Source organism: Macaca mulatta, chromosome 13 (genome assembly GCF_049350105.2).
Source record: "Macaca mulatta isolate MMU2019108-1 chromosome 13, T2T-MMU8v2.0, whole genome shotgun sequence".
In the NCBI taxonomy this organism is placed as follows: Eukaryota; Metazoa; Chordata; class Mammalia; order Primates; family Cercopithecidae; genus Macaca; species Macaca mulatta.
In genome coordinates this window covers 39277738-39293832 of record NC_133418.1, presented here as the reverse complement: position 1 = coordinate 39293832, position 16095 = coordinate 39277738, and the positions used below count along the sequence as shown (strand labels likewise).

Here is a 16095-nt window from a genome sequence, read left to right as displayed (position 1 = left end):
CACGCCCGGCTAATTTTTTTTTTTTGTATTTTTAGTAGAGACAGGGTTTCACCGTGTTAGCCAGGATGGTCTCCATCTCCTGACTTCGTGATCTGCCCACCTCGGCCTCCCAAAGTGCTGGGATTACAGGCATGAGCCACTGCACCTGGCCAAACCTTTCCATTTTTGTGCTTTTGTCTTTTGAGCATTTTTGTCATCGCTTTACCTCAATTTCCTAACAAAAGATATTTTAAGGAAATTCCCATCTGGTCTCAACTGAAGAAAGAAGTACAGGAAGTTGCCCTCTTCCAGGCCATGAAAGTCAGTGAGATCCATGGGCCCAAGAGGTCAGGTGTAAAGGGTAGCTGGGCCAGCAGGGGTGGAGACAGTGAGATCTTCCTAGGTCTGCAGTTGCACAGATGGGAGCAGAGGAAGGTAAGAATGAGGGGCAGCTGGTGCTGTCCCAGGGCATTGCATGGCTCTCTCTGTTTTACCTCCCTGAGAGACTGCAAATTCCCCAGGGCACAAACCATATCCTGGGCAAACTTACCACTAGGTCAGTAGCTGCTGAATTCATGAACAGATGGGTTAATGAACTTACATCTTGGAGAAAGTTTTGAGGCATTATAGAAGAGTGGAAATCGGCCGGGCGCTATGGTACACGCCTATAATCCCAGCACTTTCGGAGGCCAAGGCGGGCAGACCACAAGGTCAAGAGTTCGAGACCAGCCTGACCAACATGGTAAAACCCTTCTCTACTAAAAATACAAGAATTAGCCGGGTGTGGTGGCACGTGCCTGTAATCCCAGCTCCTCAGGAGGCCGAGGCAGGAGAATCACTTGAACCCAGAAGGTGAAGGTTACAGTGAGCCGAGATCACACCACTGTACTCCAGCCCAGGTGACGAAGCAAGACTCCATCTCAAAGAAAAAAAAAAAAGAAGAGGGGAATAATAATAATGGCCACAAAGTTGTTAGTTTACTTATGCAACAAGTATTTATTGTGCATATACTATTTGTCAGGCATTAATTATGTTGACTACATTTTCATATGCTTCTTGTTTATTTGGATATACTTTTTGATGAAGTATCCAGTCAAGTATCTTGTCTATTTTCTTCTTGGGTTGTCTGGATTTTTCCTTATGGGTTTATGTAAGTTTTTCATACATTCCAAATGAGTCTCTGGTCAGATATGCGTAAAGCAAATATTATCATCTTGTCTGTGGCTTGCCATTTTACTTTAATAATGATGTTATTTAAGAAATCAAAATTTTTTACTTTGGGAGGCTGAGGCGGGCAGATCGCAAGGTCAGTAGATCAAGACCTTCCTGGCTAACACTGTGAAACCCCATCTCTACTAAAAAAAAAAAAAAAAAAAAAAAAAAAAATTTAGCCAGACGTGGTGGCACACGCCTGTAATCCCAGCTACTCGGGAGGCCGAGGCAGGAGAATTGCTTGAACCCAGGAGGCAGAAGTTGCAGTGAGCTGACATCGCACCACTGCACTCCAGCCTTGGTGATAGAGCAAGATTCCATCTCAAAAAAAAAAAAATCAAAATTCTTAACTTTTCTTTTTGAGGCAGGGTCTCAATCGCAGCTCACTGCACCCTCAACCTCCTGGGCTCAAGCGATCCTCTCACTTCAGCCTGCTAAGCAGCTGGGACTACAGGCAAGTGCCACCACACCCAGCTAATTTTGTATCTTTAGTAGAAATGGGGGTCTTGCCATAATGGCCAGGCCCGTCTTGAATTCCTGGGCTCAAGTGATCTGACTGCTTCAGCCTTCCAGAGTGCTGGGATTACAGGCAGGTGTGTGCAACCACGCCTGGCTCAAAAGTCTTAAGTTTAATATAGACCAGTTTTCACTTTACATTTATAGTTAGTACTTGTGGGTCCTATTGAAGAAATCTTTGCTGACATCAAGGTTATGAAGATATTATCCATATTGTGTCCTAGGAGCTTTGTTGTTTTACTTTAAGTGTAGATCTACAATCCATCTGAAATGTATTTTGGGGTATGCCTTGAATTAGAGATCAAGGTTCTTCCCTCCATATGGATGGTTGCTAATGCCACCCTTTCTCTCTTTCACTGACATGACAACTTTATCATAAATCAGGTACCATATAAGTGTGGATCTGTGTCTAGATTCTTCCCTTAGTCTAATTGTCTAGACTAGCACCAAGAAGGGGTATTGCACATTTCTTTTTTTTCTTTTTTCTTTTTCTTTTTTTTTTTTTTTGAGAACAAGTTTCGCTCTTGTTGCCCAGTCTGGAGTACGGTGGTGCAATCTCAACTCACCGAAACCTCCGCCTCCTAGGTTCAAGCAATTCTGCCTCAGCCTTCCTGAGTAGCTGGGATTACAGGCATGCACCACCATGCCTGGCTAATTTTGTTTTTTGTTTGTTTGTTTCTTTCTTTCTTTCTTTTTTATTCTTTTATTTTTATTTATTTATTTTTAACTATACTTTGAGTTCTAGGGTACATGTGCACAATGTGCAGGTTTGTTACATATGTATACATGTGCCATATTGGTGTGCTGCACCCATCAACTCATCATTTACGTTAGGTATATCTCCTAATGCTATCCCTCTCCCCTCCCCCCATTCCATGACAGGCCCCGGTGTGTAATGTTCCCCACCCTGTGTCCAAGTGTTCTCATTGTTCAATTCTCACCTATGATTGAGAACATGTGGTGTTTGGTTTTCTGTTCTTGCGATAGTTTGCTCAAAATGATGGTTTCCAGCTTCATCTATGTCCCTACAAAGGACATGAACTATCCTTTTTTATGGCTGCATAGTATTCCATGGTGTATATGTGCCACATTTTCTTAATCCAGTCTATCATTGATGGACATTTGGGTTGGTTCCAAGTCTTTGCTATTGTGAATAGTGCCACAATAAACATACGTGTGCATGTGTCTTTATAGCAGCATGATTTATAATCCTTTGGGTATATACCCAGTAATGGGATGGCTGGGTCAAATGGTATTTCTAGTTCTAGATCCTTGAGGAATCACCACACTGTCTTCCACAATGGCTGCGAATCCGTCTGGTCCTGGACTTTTGTTTGGTAGGCTATTAATTATTGCCTCAATTTCAGAGCCCGTTATTGGTCTATTCAGGGATTCAACTTCTTCCTGGTTTAGTCTTGGGAGGGAGTATATGTCCAGGAATTTATCCATTTCTTCTAGATTTTCTGATTTATTTGTGTAGAGGTGTTTACAATATTCTTTGACACTAGTTTGTATTTCGGTGGGATTGGTGGTGATACCCCCTTTATCATTTTTTATTGCATCTATTTTATTCTTCTCTCCTTTCTTCTTTATTAGTCTTGCTAGTGGTCTATCAATTTTGTTGATCTTTTCAAAAAACCAACTCCTGGATTCATTGATTTTTTGAAGGTTTTTTTGTGTCTCGATCTCCTTCAGTTCTGCTCTGATCTTTGTTATTTCTTACCTTCTGCTAGCTTTTGAATGTGTTTGCTCTTGCTTCTCAGGTTCTTTTAATTGTGATGTCAGGGTGTCAATTTTAGATCTTTCCTGCTTTCTCTTGTGGGCATTTAGTGCTATAAATTTCCCTCTACACACTGCTTTAAATGTGTCCCAGAGATTCTGGTATGTTGTGTCTTTGTTCTCATTGGTTTCAAAGAACATCTTTATTTCTGCCTTCATTTTGTTATGTACCCAGTAGTCATCCAGGAACAGGTTGTTCAGTTTCCATGTAGTTGAGCAGTTTTGAGTGAGTTTCTTAAACTTGAGTTCTAGTTTGATTGCACTGTGGTCTGAGAGACAGTTTGTTAGCATTTCTCTTCTTTTACATTTGCTGAGGAGAGCTTTACTTCCAACTATGTGGTCAATTTTGAAATAAGTGCAATGTGGTGCTGAGAAGAATGTATATTCTGTTGATTTGGGGTGGAGAGTTCTGTAGATGTCTATTAGGTCCGCTTGGTACAGAGCTGAGTTCAATTCCTGGATATCCTTGTTAACTTTCTGTCTCGTTGATCTGTCTAATGTTGACAGTGGGGGTGTTAAAGTCTCCCATTATTGTGTGGGAGTCTAAGTCTCTTTGTAGGTCTCTAAGGACTTGTTTTATGAATCTGGGTGCTCCTGTATTGGGTGCATATATATTTAGGATAGTTAGCTCTTCTTGTTGAATTGATCCCTTTACCATTATGTAATGGCCTTGTCTCTTTTGATCTTTGTTGGTTGAAAGTCTGTTTTATCAGAGACTAGGATGGCAACCCCTGCTTTTTTTTGTTTTCCATTTGCTTGGTAGATCTTCCTCCATCCCTTTATTTTGAGCCTATGTGTGTCTCTGCATGTGAGATGGGTCTCCTGAATACAGCACACTGATGGGTCTTGACTCTATCCAATTTGCCAGTCTGTGTCTTTTAATTGGAGTATTTAGCCCATTTACATTTAAGGTTAATATTGTTATGTGTGAATTTGATCCTGTCATTATGATGTTAGCTGGTTATTTTGCTTGTTAGTTCATGCAGTTTCTTCCTATCATAGATGGTCTTTACAATTTGGCATGTTTTTGCAGTGGCTGGTACCAGTTTTTCCTTTCCATGTTTAATGCTTCCTTCAGGAGCTCTTGTAAGGCAGGCCTGGAGGTGACAAACTCTCTCAGCATTTGTTTGTCTGTAAAGGATTTTATTTCTCCTTCACTTATGAAGCTTAGTTTGGCTGGATATAAAATTCGGAGTTGAAAATTATTTTCTTTAAGAATGTTGAATATTGGCCCCCACTCTCTTCTGGCTTGTAGAGTTTCTGCTGAGAGATCCGCTGTTAGTCTGATGGGCTTCCCTTTGTGGGTAACCCAACCTTTCTGTCTGGCTGCCCTTAATACTTTTTCCTTCATTTCAACTTTGGTGAATCTGACAATTATGTGACTTGGAGTGACAATTATGTGTCTTGGAGTTGCTCTTCTCGAGGAGTATCTTTATGGCATTCTCTGTATTTCCTGAATTTGAATGTTGGCCTGCCTTGCTAGGTTGGGGAAGTTCTGCTAGATAATACCTGAAGAGTGTTTTCCAACTTGGTTCCATTCTCCTCATCACTTTCAGATACACCAATCAGACACAGATTTGGTCTCTTCACATAGTCCCATATTTTTTGGAGGGCTTGTTCATTTCTTTTTACTCTTTTTTCTCTAAACTTCTCTTCTTGCTTCAGTTCATTCATTTGATCTTCAATCACTGATACCCTTTCTTCCACTTGATCGAATCAGCTGCTGAAGCTTGTGCATGCATCACGTAGTTCTCGTGCCATGGTTTTCAGCGCCATCAGGTCATTTAAGGTCTTCTCTATGCTGCTTATTCTAGTTAGCCACTCATCTAATCCTTTTTCAAGGTTTTTAGCTTCTTTGCAATGGGTTTGAACATTGGAGAAGTTTGTTATTATCGATCATCTGAAGCCTTCTCTCAACTCATCAAAGTCATTCTCCATCCAGCTTTGTTCCATTGCTGGTGAGGAGCTGCATTCCTTTGGAGGAGAAGAGGTGCTCTGATTTTTAGAATTTTCAGCTTTTCTGCTCTGGCTTCTCCCCATCTTTATGGTTTTATCTATCTTTGGTCTTCAATGATGTTAAGGTACAGATGGGGTTTTGGTGTGGATGTCCTTTGTTTGTTAGCTTTCCTTCTAACAATCAGGACCCTCAGCTGCAGTTCTGTTGGAGTTTGCTGGAGGTCCACTCCGGACCCTGTTTGCCTGGGTATCACCAGCAGAGGCTGTAGAACAGCAAATATTGCAGAACGGCAAATGTTGCTGCCTGATCCTTCCTCTGGAAGCTTCGTCTCAGAGGGGCACCCAGCTGTATGAGGTGTCGGTCAGCCCCTACTGGGAGGTGTCTCCCGGTTAGGCTACTCGGGGGTCAGGGACTCACTTGAGTAGGCAGTCTGTCCGTTCTCAGATCTCAAACTCGGTGCTGGCAGAACCACTACTCTCTTCAAAGCTGTCAGACAGGGACGTTTAAGTCTGCAGAAGTTTCTGCTGCCTTTTGTTCAGTTATGCCCTGCCCCCAGAGGTGGAGTCTACAGAGGCAGGTAGGCCTCTTGAGCTGTGGTGGGCTCCACCCAGTTCGAGCTACCCAGCCACTTTGTAATTTTGTATTTTCAGTAGAGACGGGGTTTCTCCATGTTGGTCAGGATTGTCTCAAACTCCCAACCTCAGACGATCCACCCACTTTGGCCTCCTAAAGTGTTGGGATTACAGGCATGAGGCACTGTGCCCAGCCAGGGCATTGCACATTTCTAACAAGTCTTAAAATCTTTTAGTGCAGGCTGGGTGTGGTGGCTCATGCTTATAATGCTAGCATTTTGGGAGACTGAGGTGGGTGGATCACTCAAGGTCAGGAGTTTGAGACCAGCCTGGCCAATATGGTGAAACCCTGTCTCTACTAAACTACAAAAATTAGCCAGGTATGGTGGCAGACACCTGTAGTCCCAGCTACTTGGGAGGTTGAGGCAGGAGAATCAGTTGAACCCAGGAGGAGGTTGTGGTGAGCTGAGATGGCATCACTGCACTCCAGCCTGGGTGATGGATTAAGATGTCTCAAAAAAAAAAAAGAAAAAAAGAAAAGAAAAGAAAAAAAAAAGAGAAGAAATAAATAAATAAATAAATAAATAAATAAATAAATAAATCTGTTAGTGTAAGTGTTTGGGTTTTGTTCTTCAAGGTCATCTATGCTATTTTTAGCCTTCTACATGCCATATTGTTTTAAAATGTAGGTTTTATTAGTATTCAGGTTTGGTGAGACTGACAGATTAGGTCACAACTGCCATTGAAAAGATAATTTGTTATTCATAGTACCCAAGAAGACAGGGCATGCAGCACCACACAGGGCCATGTGGGGAAGTACCATGGCCAGTTAGGAGGCAGAAGTGAGGAGAAAGCATGGGTAAGAGCCTTTTTTTGTGGTTTTCACAGGTACTATGGGAGAAGCGGTTACAGGCTAAGAAGGACTGGCATTGGCTAGTTTGAATAAATTCAGTAGGCTCCAGGGAGCAGGGGCGGTCCTGAGCTGTCTGGTACCTGGCCCTGGGGTGATTAGGGAAGGGGAATATTGAGGAGTAAGAGCCCTGTGAGAGTGCAACAAAGGAGGAGGTTGGAGGGTATGGGCTCTGGATTGGTTGTTTTGCATCTGAAAGGCTCCCTCACAGGAGAGCCATTTGCTATTTCTAGGAATTAGCTAGCTCTGAGAGGGGCAGTCTTTCCCAGGTCAGCAAGGCCTCCAGGATCTAAAAGATTAATAAAATACAGAAAATAAAAAACATGACTAATACACATATCTATTGTAGAATCAGCTTGTCAATTTACACACACACACACACACACACACACACACACACACACACACACAGTTTTGTTATTGGGTTTATATTGAATATATTCATCAATTTGAGTAGAATTAACATTTTTATAATATTAAATATTCCAGTTGATGAAAACAGAATATTCCTACCTTTTCTTTCTGTTGAAGTCTTCTTTAATTCCCATGAGTAATATTTTTAGTTTTCTATGTAGATGATTTGCATATCTTTTGTTGAACTTATTTCTGGGATTTGGTGAATTTTGATGCTATCTAAATGATATCATTTATTTGATTTTCTCATTGTTGATTGCTAGTATGTAGAAATGCAACTGACATTTGTTATATTGATCTATAGAGAGATTTTGCTAAATTCACTTAATTCTAATAGTTGATGAATTCTTTTACATTTTCTTACATACAAATCACGTTGTCTGAAAATAATGAGTTTTATTTCTTCCCTTCCAACTAATATAATATACCTTTTCATTCTTTTGAGACAGAATTTCTTTCACTCTTGTCACCCAGGCTGGAGTGGAATGGTGAAATCTCCACTCCCTGCAACCTCATCCTCCCGGGTTCGAGCTATTCTCTCACCTCAGCCTCCTGAGTAGCTGGGATTACAGGCACATGTCACCATGCCCAGCTAATTTTTGTATTTTTAGTAGAGATGGAGTTTCATCATGTTAGCCAGGCTGGTCTCGAACTCCTGACCTCAGGTATTCTGTCCCCCTCGGCCTCCCAAAGTGCTGGGATTACAAGCGTGAGGCACCACACCCAGCCTTTTTTTTTTTTTTTTTTTTTTTGAGATTGAGTCACTCTGTTGCCCAGGCTGGAGTGCAGTGGCACAATCTTAGTTAATTACAACCTCCAGCTCCCAGGTTCAAGCAATACTCCTGCCTCAGCCTTCCGAGTAGCTGGGATTACAGGTGTGCACCACCACACCCAGCTAATTTTAGTATTTTTAGTAGAAATGGAGTTTCACCATGTTGGTCAGGCTGGTCTCAGACTCCTGACTTCAAGTTATCAGCCCATCTCACCCTCCCAAAGTGCTAGGATCACAGGCATAAGCCACCGTGCTCGGCCCTTTTTCATTATTTCGCTTGCCTTATTATATTGTCTAAAATTTCCTATTGTAAATCTGAATAGAAGTGATGTTAGCAAGCATCCTTTCCTTATTCCCAATCTGAAAGGAAAAGTTTTTGATATTTCATCAAGCATGATATTTACTGTATTTTTTGATTGACAACCTTTACCATATTACAGAAGTTCCTGATATTTCTAGTTTGCCAAGAGCTTTTATTTTTAAAAAAACTATACATAGACACTGAATAATATAAAATAATAGTATCTATTGAAGTGATCATATGGTTTTTCTCCTTTATTCTGTAATTGTGGTAAATTATATTGATTAAAGTTTTGAATGATAAATCAATTGTCAGTCTTGGAATAAATCCAATTTATCATGACTTACTATTCTTTTAATTTATATTTAAAATTTTTATTTAATCAGTTTATTTAGAGCTGGGATCTCCCTATGTCACCCAAGCTGGTCTTGAACACCTGGCCTCAAGTCTTGACCTTCTGAGTAACTGGGATGATAGGCCTGAGACACTGCACTCAGCTCTATTCGTTTTTTATATATAGCTGAATCCAGTATAATAATATATTATTTTGGCCAGGCACAGTGCCTCATATCTATGATCTTAGCACTTTGAGGGGCCGAGGCAATCAGATCACAACCTGGCCAACATGGTGAAAATCCGTCTCTACTAAAAATACAAAAAAATTAGCTGAGTGTGGTGGCGAGTCTCTGTCTCGCAAAAATATTTGTTTTTTATTTTGGATATTTGCATATATGGTAATGAGAAAGATTGGTTGTAATTTTCTTTTCTTATAATATCTTTGTTAGTTGTAGTATCAAGATTATGCTGAACTTATAAAATGAGTATTTCTGCTTTTTCTGTTCTCTGGAAGAGTTTATATAAAATTGTGTATTAGTATCCCTAGGCTGTTGTAACAAAGTACCTCAAATTGGACTGCTTAAAACAACAGAAATATATTCCCTCGTAGCTGTGGAGGTTAGAAGTCCAAAATCAAGGAGCAGCAGCGTTGTTGGTTCCTTCTGAGTAGGCTCTGAGGGAGAATCTGCTCCATGCCTCTCTTGTGGCTTCCAGTGAAGCCGAACCTCAGTGTTTCTTGGCTCACAGATACATGGCCTCCATCTTCACCTGGCATTCTCTCTGCCTTCTTATAAGGACTCAAGTCATATTGGTTTAGGGGCTCCAGCATGACCTCATTTTAATGAACAGCATTTGCAATGCCTTATTTCCAAATATACTCACATTTGGAATTCCGAGATACTGGGGGTTAAGACTTCAACATATCCATTTTTGGAAGGGACACAATTCAACCCATAGCAGATTGTGTTATTTGTTTCTTTGAAAGTTTAGAATAATTAATCAATGAAAGCCATCTGGGTGTACAATTATATCGTAGGAACATTTTAAATTATGGATTTCTTTTTTTTTTTTTTTCCCATACAGGGTCTCTCTGTTGCCTAGGCTGGAGTACGGTGGCACAATCACAGCTCACTGAAGCCTCAATCACCTAGGCTCAAGTGATGCTCCCCCTCAGCCCCCAACAAGTAGCTGGGAGTTACAGGTGCTCACCAACACATCTGGCTAATTTTTAAATTTTCTGTAGAGATGGGGTCTCCCAATCTGCACAGGCTGCTTTCAAACTTCTGACCTCAAGCAATCTTCCCACCTCAGCCTCTGAATCTTTTAGGATTACAGGTGCAAGCCACGGCACCTGGCCAGATTCCACTTATTTAACAGTAATAGACCTATTCAGATTTTTCAATTCTTCTTATGTGAGTTGAGGTCAAGTTTTTTTTTTTTTTTTTTTTTGAGACGGAGTCTCGCTCTGCCGCCCAGGCTGGAGTGCAGTGGCCGGAGCTCAGCTCACTGCAAGCTCCGCCTCCTGGGTTCACGCCATTCTCCTGCCTCAGCCTCCTGGGTTCACGCCATTCTCCTGCCTCAGCCTCCCGAGTAGCTGGGACTACAGGCGCCCGCCACCTCGCCCGGCTAGTTTTTTGTATTTTTTAGTAGAGACGGGGTTTCACCGTGTTAGCCAGGATGGTCTCGATCTCCTGACCTCGTGATCCGCCCGTCTCGGCCTCCCAAAGTGCTGGGATTACAGGCTTGAGCCACCGCGCCCGGCGAGGTAAAGTTTTTTAAGGAATTTGTTCATTCATATAAATTTTCAAATTTATTAGCACAGTTGTTCATAATATCCTTTTACTACTTAAGTATTGATATGTTTTGCGTTTTATGGTTCCCTTTCATTACTGTACTATACTTTTTCTCTTTAAAAATATATTTTATTTTTAAATAAATAAAATGGAATATATTTGCATAATTTCCAAAATTGTAGGGATATTCAAATTTCTTGTTTTCTTTTAAAATTGCTTTTTAGCTTATCTCCATTGTGGTCAAAAAACATACTCTGTATGGCAATTCTTTGAAATTTGCATGTGCACTTAATAAGCATATAGAGGTCACAGGTGGTGGCTCACACCTGTAATCCCAACACTTTGGGAGGCCGAAGTGGGCAGATCACTTGAGGCCAGGAGTTCCAGACCAGCCTGACCAACATGGCCAAACCCCATCTCTACTAAAAAAATATATATACAAAAATTAGCCAGGTGTGGTGGCACGTGCCTGTAATCCCAGCTACTCTGGAGGCTGAGGCAGGAGAATTGCTTTAACCCGGGAAGTGGAGGTTGTAGTGAGCCGAGATCATGCCACTGCACTCCTGCCTGGGCAATAGACAGTCTGTCTCAAAAAATTAAATTAAATTAAATTTAAAAATAGGGCCGGGTGCGGTCGCTCATGCCTGTAATCCCAGCACTTTGGGAGGCCGAGTCTGGTGGATCATGAGGTCAGGAGACTGAGACCATCCTGGCCAACACGGTGAAACCCGTCTCTACTAAAAATACAAAAATTAGCCGGGTGTGGTGGCACGCGCCTGTAGTCCTAGCTACTTGGGAGGCTGAGACAGGGGAATTGCTTGAACCCAGGAGGTGGAGGTTGCAATGTGCCAAGATTGTGCCACTGCACTCCAGCCTGGCGACAGAGTGAGATTCTGTCTCAAAAAATAAAAAAATATATATATTTTTAATTTTTAAATAAATAAAATGGAATATATTTGCATAATTTCCAAAATTTTCGGATATTCAAATTTCCTATTTTCTTTTAAAATTGCTTTTTTTTTTTTGAGACGGAGTCTTTTCTTCGTCACCCAGGCTGGAGTGCAGTGGCACGATCTCAGCTCACTGCACGCTCCGCCTCCCGGGTTCACACCATTCTCCTGCCTCAGCCTCCTGAGTAGCTGGGACTACAGGTGTCTGCCACCACGCCTGGCTAGTTTTTTGTATTTTTCAGAAGAGACAGGGTTTCACCATGTTAGGCCAGGATGGTCTTGATCTCCTGACCTCCTGATCTGCCCACCAGCAGCCTCCCAAAGCGCGGGGATTACAGGCGTGAGCCACAGTGCCTGGCCTTAAAATTGCTTTTTAGCTTATCTCCACTGTGGTCAAAAAACATACTCTGCATGGCCATTCTTTGAAATGTGCATGTGCACTTACAAAGCATATAGAGGTTGGGCGCAGTGGCTCACACCTGTAATCCCAGCACTTTGGGAGGCCTAGGCGAGCAGATCACTTGAGGGCAGGAGTTCGAGACCAGCCTGGCAAACATGGTGAAACCTTGTCTCTACTAAAAATACAAAAATTAGCTGGGCGTGGTGGCACACACCTGTAATCCCAGCTACTCGGGAGGCTAAGGAATTGCTTGAACCAGGGCAGCGGAGGTTGCAGTGAGCTGAGATCATACCACTGCACTCCAGCCTGGGTGACAGAGTGAGACCCCATCTCAATTAAAAAACCAAAACAAACAAACAAACAAAAACCCCATATAGATTCTGCAGTTGTTGTTGCAATGTTTTCCATATATGTCAAGTTTATTAATTGCATTGTTCAAGTTTTCTATATTTTTGTTGATTTTCTGTGGTTTGTTCAGTCAGTTACAGAAAGAGGTATATTAAAATTGCCAGCTATGATTGTAGTTTTGTCTATTTCTCCTTTCCATTCTGCTTTTACGCATATTTTCGAAACTATGTTATTAGGTAAATGCAAATTTTGAGTTATTTTATCTTCCCCTTTTATCATTACAAAACGTCCCATTTATCTCTACTAATATTTTTGTTTTAAAGCCTACTTCATCTAATATTAGTATAGATAAATCAGCTTTCTTCCCTGCACCTCCCCCCCACCCCCCAGCCACTGGAGACAAGAGTCTTGCTCTGTGGCCCAGGCTGAAATCTGGAATTTAATGGCAGAATCTTGCTGCCTCCTGGTTTCAAGCAAGTCTCCTGCCTCAGCCTCCCAAGTAGCTGGGATTGCAGGCATGTACCACCATGCCCATCTAATTTTAATTTTTTAAGTTGAGATGAGGTTTCACCTCATCTTGGCTAGGCTGGTCTTGAACCCCTGGGCTCAAGTGATCTGCCTGCCTCAGCCTCCTAAAATGCTGGGATTACAGGCATGAGCCAATGCACTTGGCCTAATCAGCGTTTTATTATTATTATTATTTTTTGAGATGATGTCTCACTCTGTCGCCAGGCTGGAGCACAGTGGCACAATCTTGGCTCACTGCAACCTCTGCCTCCTGAGTTCAAGTGATTCTCCTGCCTGAGCCTCCCAAGTAGCTGGGACTACAGGCGCATGCTAACACATCCAGCTAATTTTTGTATTTTTAGTAGAGACGGGGTTTCACCATGTTGGCCAGGATGGTCTCAATCTCTTCACCTCGTGATCCACCCGCCTCAGCCTCCCAAAGTGCTGGGATTACAGGCATGAGCCACCCCGCCCGGCTAATCAGCTTTCTTTAGGTTAGCATTTTTATGTTTATCCTTCTCCCTCTTTTTACTTTCTTTTTTTTTTTTTTTTTTTTTTTTTTGAGACAGTCTCACGCTGTTGCCCAGGCTGGAGTGCAGTGGCGCGATCTCGGCTCACTGCAAGCTCCGCCTCCCGGGTTCCCGCCATTCTCCTGCCTCAGCCTCCTGAGTAGCTGGGACTACAGGCGCCCGCCACCGCGCCCGGCTAATTTTTTGTATTTTTAGTAGAGACGGGGTTTCACTGTGGTCTCGATCTCCTGACCTTGTGATCTGCCCGCCTCGGCCTCCCAAAGTGCTGGGATTACAGGCTTGAGCCACCGCGCCCGGCCTTTACTTTCAACCTACTTTGTCATCACCCCAAGGGTGTAGCTTTTGTAAGCAGCAGATAGTTGCTTTTTAAAAATATACTCTAAAAATCTTGTCTTTAAGTTTGGAGTGTTTAGATCATATACATTTAAAATAATTTCTGAAATTTTGACTTTATTATTTTAATATATTTTTATTTGTCCCATTTGTTAATTTTTGTCTCCTTTCTCCTTTCTTGCTCATTAGTTAGTAATATTCTTTTTTTTTTTGAGATGAAGCCTTCCTCTGTCACCCAGGCTGGAATGCAGTGGCACAATCTCGGCTCACTGCAACCTCTGCCTCCTGGGTTCGAGTGATTCTCCTACCTCAGCCTCCCGAATAGCTGGGACTATGGGCATGTGCCGCCATGCTCGGCTAATTTTTGTATTTTTAATAGAGAAGGGGTTTCACCGTGTTGATCAAGCTGGTCTCGAACTCCTGACCTCAGGTGATCCACCTGCCTAGGGCATCCAAAGTGCTGGGATTACACGTGTGAGCCATCACACCCAGCCAGTAATACATTCTTTAATGATTCAGTGAGTGTTATTCTAGGGATGACCACATGCATTCTTGACTTACTAGAGTGTACCTTATTTATTTATTTATTTTTCCAGACAGAGTCTTGCTGTCTCTCCCAGGCTGGGGTACAGTGACGCAATCTCAGCTCACTGCAACCTCTGCCTTCTGGGTTCAAGCAATTACCCTGCCCCAGCCTTCCTAGTAGCTGAGATTACAGGTGTGCACTACCATGCCCAGTTAATTTTTGTATTTTTAGTAGATACAGGGTTTCGACATGTTGGGCAGGCTGGTCTCGAACTCCTGACCTCAAGTGACCCACCTCCCCTCAGCCTTCCAAAGCGCTGGGATTACAGGTATGGGCCACCAGGCCTGGCCTGCTAGAGCGTACTTTAAATTCCTACTTTCACCACTTCTCAGACAACCCTAGTTTGGTTCAATGCCATATCCCCCCTCTGCCTTTTGTGCTATTGTTGTCATGTATTTTATTTTATTTTATTTTATTTGAGATGGAGTCTCACTCTGTCACCCAGGCTGCAGTGCAGTGTCACAATCTCAGCTCACTGCAACCTCCACCTCCCGGGTTCAAGCAATTATCCTGCCTCAGCCTCCTGAGTAGCTGGGATTGCAAGGGTGCGCCACCACATCCAGCTAATTTTTGTATTTTTAGTAGAGACAAAGTTTTGCCATGTTGGCCAGGCTGGTCTCAAACTCCTGACCTCAGGTGATCTGCCTGCCTCAGCCTCCCAAAGTGCTGGGATTACAGGTAAGCCACTGCTCCCAGTCCCCATTGACTATTGATGTTATTTTCAATGTCCTAAACTCTTTTGGCAATGGTGAAAGGCAAGTTTATTTTCTCTGGACATAATTCTTCTTCTTTTTTTTTTCTTTTTGAGACGGAGTCTTGCTCTGTCGCCCAGGCTGGAGTGCAGTGGCTGGATCTCAGCTCACTGCAAGCTCCGCCTCCCGGGTTTACGCCATTCTCCTGCCTCAGTCTCCCGAGTAGCTGGGACTACAGGCGCCCGCCACTGCGCCCGGCTAGTTTTTTGTATTTTTTAGTAGAGACGGGGTTTCACCATGTTAGCCGGGATGGTCTCGATCTCTTGACCTCGTGATCCGCCCGTCTCGGCCTCCCAAAGTGCCGGGATTACAGGCTTGAGGCGCCACCACCGGCCTTCTCTGGACATATTTCTGTGGCAACCGCTCTTGAGTACAATTTAACTCACCATCAGTAAACAGCTCTCCTTGCTTTACTAACAAATAAGCCTCTAGGACACTTACTTTGTGAAGAAATTTTGCTGTGATGAGATATTCTGATTTCAATTTTTTTTTGAGATGTTGTTTCGCTCTTGTTGCCTAGGATGGAGTGCAATGGTGCGATCTCGGCTCACTGCAACCTCCGCCTCCCAGGTTACAGGCATCCACAACCACGCCGGCTAATTTTTGTATATTTAGTAGAGACGGGGTTTCGCCTTGTTGACCAGGCTGGTCTTGAATTCCTGACCTCAGGCGATCCACCCTCCTCGGCCTCCCCAAGTGCTGGGATTACAGGCGTGAGCCACCGTGCCTGGCCCTTATAATCTTTTCCAACCAGTTAAAAACGTAAAAAAAGTGGCCAGGCAACATGGCTCACACCTGAAAAACCAGCACTTTGGGAGGCCGAGGCGGGCAGATCACCTGAGGTCGGGAATTAGAGACCAGCCTGGCTAACACGGAGAAACCCCATCTCTACTAAAAATACAAATTAGCCGGGCGTGGTGGTGCTTGTCTGTAATCCCAGCTACTCAGGAGGCTGAGGTAGGAGAATCGCTTGAACCCACAACAAGAGTGAAACTCTATCTCAAAAAAAAAAAAAAAAAAAAGTCTTAGCTGAGACCATACAAAAACAGGCAGCAAGCTGTAGTGTGCATGCTCTAGATGGTTGTTTTTGGTTTGGTCTCTATGCCTGCTGCGGCAAATCACCACATTTTCTGAGGGGATGAAACAGC

General features: G+C 42.9%; 1 pseudogene; it reads left to right on the top strand.

The window, feature by feature from the left end:
• The first annotated feature begins 294 nt into the window (after positions 1-294).
• Positions 295-14043, top strand: LOC144333645 (uncharacterized; annotated as a pseudogene).
• The last annotated feature ends 2052 nt before the right edge of the window (positions 14044-16095 follow it).